This window comes from Brienomyrus brachyistius, chromosome 4, assembly GCF_023856365.1.
Source record: "Brienomyrus brachyistius isolate T26 chromosome 4, BBRACH_0.4, whole genome shotgun sequence".
Taxonomy (NCBI): domain Eukaryota; kingdom Metazoa; phylum Chordata; class Actinopteri; order Osteoglossiformes; family Mormyridae; genus Brienomyrus; species Brienomyrus brachyistius.
The window spans coordinates 14,455,012-14,462,992 of NC_064536.1; the positions used below are offsets into that span (position 1 = coordinate 14,455,012).

The 7,981-nt window shown below is 45.3% G+C and overlaps 1 long non-coding RNA gene across 1 annotated transcript in view; it reads right to left on the reverse strand.

Annotated features, from left to right (window-relative positions):
* The window catches only part of LOC125740207 (uncharacterized), a 46,400-nt gene extending 39,825 nt beyond the window's left edge, over positions 1-6,575 (reverse strand). The window contains exon 1 of the long non-coding RNA XR_007397470.1: positions 6,181-6,575. This is a non-coding gene — a long non-coding RNA (uncharacterized LOC125740207). The remainder of the gene's footprint in view (positions 1-6,180) is intronic.
* Positions 6,576-7,981: the final 1,406 nt, after the last annotated feature.

Sequence of the window (7,981 nt, forward strand, 5' to 3'; positions counted from 1 at the left end):
GGACGTCTGCGTTGCTACAGTCACATCACGCTCCGTACATGGAACATCAGTAAGCCATTACGAAGATCAAAAAACATTTTAATTAGTCTGTGGGGAAGGAATCTGGGGAAAAAATAACGCTTCTAGACCATTCTTATAAATTCTTATTCTGGTTACCAAACAGCTTTCCGAGCGCCTCCAAGTCTCTCATGCGGAGTACAAAAGCATATCCAGATTCAAGACCGTTTCCGGTTTTTTTTGGGGGGGAGGGTGAGTGAAAATGCTTCCCGGTTTTCCTTTGATTCCATTAATGAATCTGTTCGGCCACCGCCAAGAGGATTGGTGTCAGATGTCAAGCCCTGTGCAGGCACACTGAGCTGGCTGCAAGCCTGGATATGGTCAAGGTCACTGCCACCACTACAATTCTCTTACGGGTTAACTATCTGTAACATTATTATTTACAAAAGAAGTGTCTAATAAGACGGCAAAAAGCAACATAATATTCATATTTTATGTGTGTGTATATATATATATATATGAATGTGTGCGTGTATTTGTGAGTGCATGTATGTATATGCCTAATCATGAGGCAGGAATTTATGACAGGTTCTGGATAAAGGTACTAAGATTTAGTTGGTACCTTTAAGAGAAAACAGAAAGACTCGGTCCTCGATCGTTATACATCTTAAAACCACTCCAGCGCACATTTCGCATAGCAGATCCAAGCTTCCTCTGCCTTTGATCTGGTCTTTCCACGGACACTCCATACTCCATCCACGCCCCCCAAAACACGCTGTCCGTGGTGCGTGAGCGTATTAGAGGACAAGGCATGGACTGGCATCCCGCATAGCCCTTAGCCAGGGGGCATAACTGCCATCATAATTATTTAGGATTGCTGAAAGTGTAATATGTATGACGTACCACATTTTGGTGCGTCTGGATCTCATCAATAACAAACCCGGCACAAAACCCTCACATCGAACAATTTGCTTAAAAGTGCGACAATGCAAAGCCTGAATCTTGTATATATAAAAAACACACTAACCACCACAATATCAACTGACACCTTGCCGATGTGCAAATGAAACCTAACGCAGGGCAGCAAGGAAGGTTTTAAATTCCGTCTCTTTAACGCTTCCTAAAAATATTTCCCGTTTCCAACATTAATTCTGGTTTGTTTTATTAAGTATAATGTACCTGATATCAAATAATGATTCCTTAGAGAAAGTTTGTAGACATTATAGAAAATGTAGAGATGGCTTAGAACAGAATGTGCTTAAAGTAGGAAAATAATTTCGCTTTTTTTTTTTAACGCGATCGCAAATGCTTCGCCAGCTATAGCCGGGAGGGAAAAACGCGACTCTATATCCCCCATCGAAAAGACTCGGAGAGACCACCGAAGCGGAAAACGCAGAGCACCGGCACCGTTCCATACTCTAGATCGGGGAGACCACCGTGCGAATCATCCCCCATTTATGACAGGGATATTACCGGGAGAAAAAAAATCCATGACGTCTTTCCAGTTCACTTGACACAGTGGACTTGCTCGTCTCTAATGAATCAGATTACAGACCCTCCGCGGTTTTCCCCCGTCAGGGATGACTTGTCAGCCCTGAGCACTTCAGACCTGCAGCGAAAATAAACTTACTGCAACGATGGCACCGTAGACCGTACAGCAAGTTTCTTCTTCGATACAAATTATCCGCATCTTAAAAAAACTTACAGGATTTAATCGCAGGAAAAAAACAAACAAACGGGTGAAACTGACCCTGCGCAGAGTTGGTCCCGATAAAAATACACATATATCAACTGTGAAACAGCCAGCTATCCATCTAAGCGCTAATCCATTAGAGTGTCACAGAGAGCATGCAGCCCATTCAGGGCACAGGGCATGGGAACCTGGATAGGAATGCCAGTTACCCAGAGTCATGTCCAGCGTATTACATGATATGATGTGCCATTACCTCACGGAGTAGATGACCTCCTGACTTGCCTTCGTCAGGCTGCTTGTCAGGCGTCACTCAGCCAGCGCCCGCAGCTTGTAAGCTCCCCCTTCTCTTTGAGTCACTTACTGCTCTGCTTGGGTTACAGACTCCAGCTAAGGGATGTGGCAACTAAATACATCATCATCAAGTTCCTCAGATGATCCCCCTGGGGAGGCTTCTGGGGGGGGGGAACAGGATTTAGGAGGGGTGTGCGCTCGCAAGTGGTGAAGAAGGCATCTGGAGAAAACACCTTCCAATCTTGCCAGATCTTCAAGACAGTCTCTGAGCTCAAACGACGACAGTACAGTGCTCACGTGTGGCCACTTGAGACCCCAAGATATCCCTCTTCAAGCCTCACATTATATATTAATGAAACCCTGGAGGCCAACCGTGAAATATTTAAACAACCCTCACCTTATAAAAAGATGTCCAGCTTAATCAGAAACAAATGAGGGTCCTCGGCAGGGACGGATTACGGACCGGGCCAGCGGGGCCCCTGACCAGGGGCCCTTGGGGTGCAGGGGGCCCGTGGGGCCCCTAGCCCAAAACAATTTGCAACGCTTATCAACAATGTATTTTCGTTTGTCTATTTTAGAGGGACTACATTCTTTGATCCTCTGCCTACATGGGCCCCTGACCCTATAGGGAGGGCGTTTGGCTGCCAAGGGCCCTTGAATTGTGCTGGTGGTGGTGGTGAGGGGGGGGGCCCTCGCGAACATTTTGCCCAGGGGCCACACAACCCATAATCCGTCCCTGGTCCTCGGGGGACAGAAGGTGACAGAGGTGATCACTCAGTCCATCTCTTTAGAACAATGCATGTGTCAGTCACGCAAAAAGAAATGCAGGCGGGCATTTTCTGAAAGCCGGCAAGTTTGTGGCGTTATTTCGCCGACCCCCCCTCGGAAGCGCGAGTAAACAATGCGGCGGCTTCGATTCCGCCGTGGCTGCCGTGACAACGAGCGTCACACAATGACTTCCTGTCCCGTGGCGCTAATAGGGAATACAGCAGGGAAGGGGTGGGGGGCACCAAGGGACTGCGAAAAGAGCAGTAATTCAATTCTGGAGCAATACAGACTTTAAATATGCAACATCTTTATCTCTGGGGAACATCTCTGTAATCCCTTGCAAATCCGAGCTCACCCTGGTTATGATTCCCAACTATAAAGCCACACATACCCTGTAGCAGCTGGTCGATCCAACAGACACAGGATCCCGCTCTCATCACCCCAGGAAGCTATATACTTCCCATAATGCAACATTCCCTTCCTGCTGGGACAGGTGTGTCTTACAAGAATGTAAGCCCTGGACAATAGTTATGTTATTTAGTGGTTCGAGAAGCACGAGAATCGAGTTATACAGTTTCACAGGTCCCACGCTGTAGGGGAACTTCTGAATTTCCATGAAACACACATCAGTGTTCCTTGTAGACATAACAGAGTTGCCTGTTTTTTCTACTTTTTATATATTTTTCAGTAGTGACTCAACACAGGGAAGCGCCTTTAGGGTGACATGGAAGGGTGACATGTGTGGATGTGATTTATGAACTGCAACACTGAGGATGTGACTTACGAACTGCAACACTGAGGATGTGACTTACGAACTGCAACACTGAGGATGTGACTTACGAACTGCAACACTGTGGATGTGACTTACGAACTGCAACACTGTGGATGTGACTTACGAACTACAACACTGTGGATGTGACTTACGAACTGCAACACTGTGGATGTGACTTACGAATTGCAACATTGTGGATGTGACTTACGAACTGCAACACTGTGGATGTGACTTACGAACTGCAACATTGTGGATGTGACTTACGAACTGCAACACTGTGGATGTGACTTACGAACTGCAACACTGTGGATGTGACTTACGAACTGCAACACTGTGGATGTGACTTACGAACTGCAACACTGTGGATGTGACTTACGAATTGCAACATTGTGGATGTGACTTATGAACTGTAACACTCTGGATGTGACTTAAAAACTGCAACTGCAACATCGTGTATGTGACTCACGAACTGCAACATCAAGGGTGCAGCCATCAGTCTGCCTCCCTACTCAAGCCGGCATAGAGAACTGACTCATTGATGGACTTGACCACAGTTTGCACCTTGCAATGTTATCACTGGGGGGGGGGGGCTTGGACCCCCAGAGGTTTTATTTCTCCCTACTTGGGAGTTTTGGGGGTTTCTCTCCTCTGTTATCATCTGGCTTTCTTTCATTCATTTCTCTTTCCTTTTTCCTTTCCTTTTCCCCGTTTTTATATAATTCTGTCTTAACGATGTTGCATTGAATCACAGCACACCCATGTAACACGCCTTGGGTGACTCTGTTGTGATAGATGCTATAGGCCTTTAAAAAATAAAATGAATTTGCAACAGACAGGTGAAACAGCAGAAGGATCTCAAGTTTGTGCAAGTTAGGCCTAAACGAAAAGCAAAATATGAAACTAAATATAAAATCACTGGACAGGCATCCGGTTAAGATTAACCTTTTCAACGAGAATAAACTCAATTCATTTGATGGAAAGGCTATTAAGAGGAAGATTTACAAATATTACCAAACAGGAGAGAACTGACGCGAACCGCTTTTGCCATATCATCGTTATTATTAAATCAACCTTCTGAAGATTAATTTTATAAACGTTCATAATCGTTTTCCAAAAACCCACTCCGTATCTCATTTTTGCAAAAGCTTGCAACATAATTATAATCCTCGTATGCACCGAGGTGTCAAAAAAAATCTGACATCGATATGTGAAACTGCTGGACGAACTCCACGGAAATGCCAGTAGCTGTCCATTAAAGGGAACAGACAGCCACATTTGCATTGCTAAGACCGCTTTCTGCTTTTGAGTTTCATCTGCATTTATTTTGCCCGTGCAACCCCGTGAATTAATCTTGACTTTAATCGGATTTAACGTCTTTTCTTATTGTGGAAAAGATGATTGCTTTCCGCCGTCCATCACGATGCCACGAGAAGTCGGTGCGCTTTAGTTTAGGGATGAGGGAAGGTGACACCGCTCGCACGCTTTCATAAAAGCGGCTCTTTCAAGTCACAGGTGACATCCAGGCAAACCCCCTGGCATTTTGTTAAAATATCTCACGATATAAAGAGAATGCAAAACAGAATAATATACTTCAGTACAGCCCGTGTTAGAAAAAAAGTAAGGAAAATACAGGCATGAGTATTTCAAGTATCACTTTAACGCCGTCAAAGAAGTGCAGTTCGACGACGGACTATAATCAACGAAAAGTTACGAGTGGGTTTATTATCGATCAGCATGTATATAGTCTATAAATAACACTGTCTTCACTAGGAGTGAAGAGATGGATTCCTCAGACAGGCCAGGTGCATTCTCGTTAAGTCTTACACTTTATGCTTTGTGCACACGGTTTATCTCTAACGGGAAAGTTCGTCCAGAAGACCGAATCCTAGATAAATAAATGTTACCATCTTTGCTGCCCATTGCTTTTTATACAACCCCTTTCCTTATACATACATCTCTTATCTGGGGGGGGGGGGAAGGGTTTGATTATAGTCTTCTGGAATATATTGAACACCCCACATGGGCAGCAAACATATTTCTCCGAGGGCTGTTTTATTCAGTCGACTCGGGTGTTTAATTGTTATATTTGAAGCTCTTCTTTCACATCTAACCCATCGGAATCGACACAACACCGACCGGTCCTACTGATATTTACAGCAAGCGTTGAAATGAAATAACTGCGCTAAATGGATCGGTTATAGAAGGGCCATCGCTCTCCGTACTGTAAAGCTATTTCCGAGAATCACATGGCGCAAGTTAATGCCTATTTTAAACCCAGCTGAAACATCCGATTACCCTTAGCCATCGGTTACAAAAAAATCATTATTCCCATTTAACACATTAACACATAAATATGTTGCTAGCCCCCGTCCCTTTGTTTTCTTGATCTAGCATATTGTTTCCTGTTGGTTAAACATGATCCGAAGCGTGGAGCCTCTAGCATTGGGTATAAATAAAGCAAATATGGCAAGAGTGTTTCGCCAAGCCACCGTATTGCAAAACAAAGCAAAATGCAAAACAAAAAGAATACATAAAAAAATCCTCTAAGAGATCAATAATGAACTGTGAAATCAACAGCTGATTGTGGGCAGTTATTAGGCACAGTCGCAAAATGTATGTATTTTAAAAAAGCATTCTTTTTTCCCAGTCGAGCTCTTACCTCGTTTTTTTGACGAAACAGACCGCACGTTTGCTCAGATTCGGTTAATCCTAAACCAGTATCCGGATATGAAGCGAATTTAGGGGAAAGGGATCCAGCGATGGAGATGTCTCAGGCGGATCAGGAATCTCTGCTTTCGGTACCCAGCGCCTAGTGCTGCTGCGGCGTAGACAGATAGGCGAAAACTACACAGAAAAGAGCAGGATGCCACCAAGACCCGGAATGGATCGTGGAACCGACAGACCAATTAGCCTGCTTCATCTCTCAGCGCCACATCCCACAGTCCGACGGAGACAATTTAATGGTTATTTTTAGCAAAAGCATGCGAACGGAATAAATCTCCCGCGTCATTTGATCGCCTTTGCAAAAACAAGAACCGAAAAGAAAAATGATTTGGCATTGAGTCATATTTCCAGTTTTCCTTTTTGCTCATTTTATACTTCGACACAAAATAGAGATTTCAAAAGACTACTGCAGCGACTGTCGTAGTGTTCATCGGTGTTTTAAAAAGTCATTACAAGGTGGATAGATCGCCGTCAACCGAGACATTGATCCGTTTCAGGCTTTAACGTTTGCAAGTGAGATGAACTGACATTTAAGCAGTACGTTGCTTATTTAGCCCTGTTTCACATAGATATTAGAAACTTGTTATGTAACCATCCAGTTGGTTAATACTACAATCAGCGAATGAGGTCCCTTCTCACATCTATAGATTCGCCCTCCACTGAAAGACCTGCTATCACTTCTGCTAATTTATTAAAGATGGATTTCCCCCCCCTCACAGTCGCTGGCAGTGTACTTGATGAAACCGATCACCGAGACGGATCTTTCAGTCATGACTCAACTGTGATGGTGACGCAGTCCCTGGTGGCCTTGCTATCGCATGCCGGCGCTTTCCTCTGTGCTTTAAGTAACCAAAGGTCTCTCAGGATCACCGCTGGGTTTCCTGCGGCAGAAGGGGAGTTGGGGGGGGGGGGGGGGGGTCGGGTGGGTGCTCCATAAAAATGCTTGCCTTTGTGGCCGAGCAGTAGATGCAGTTCTGTTCCACTTAATGAAGGATAAAGACATTTGTAAAACTGTCCTCTGGGTGGAGGCCCCAGTACAGGCAAACTCAAACTGGTACGGTTCCAGGCAACAGTCTGGCAAACTCCCTATGCAGGGATGGGAGGGGCTCCGCGACCTTGACCATCACCCAAAGGCCCCTCAGCAGCCTACAAGTGGCTCTGTGGACCTCTTCTCCTGGGCCTGGATGACTGATGGAGCTGATGTTCCCTCCTCAGTGCAGAGAGGTCATATTTATCACCATCATCCAATCAGGTGAAATCAGAGCGTTAAATGCAAGAGCTGGTGCACACAGGTGACAGATGAGGAGTTTGCGTGTTACCCACATGTTTGCATGGGGGTCCTCCTGCTACTGCTGTCCAGACAGGCTGTTAGGTGGATTGGTGTGTCTAGAAAGCCTGTTGTGTGTGACTGTGTATGACGGTGTGTGTGTGGGTGATGAACTGGCAGCTCCTCTAGGCCCCCTTTCCCCCAGTGCCCTCTGGCTCCAGACTCACTATGATCTCGCATTTAGATAAGAGGTGATGGAAAAGGCATGGAGAGACGCTTCACTGACTGATGTGTCTCCCACACTCCAAAGCAGAGCCAGAGACGTTCCCTTCTTCCTGTCTCATAGGTTCCAAGCCTGTTCTTCTTGTCAAATGACCATTTGACAGGTAAATGGAGAAAATTACTCCACCTGGTTTACATGTGTGTGGAGTTTGCATGTTCTCCCCATGTCATCGTGGGGTTTCCTCCG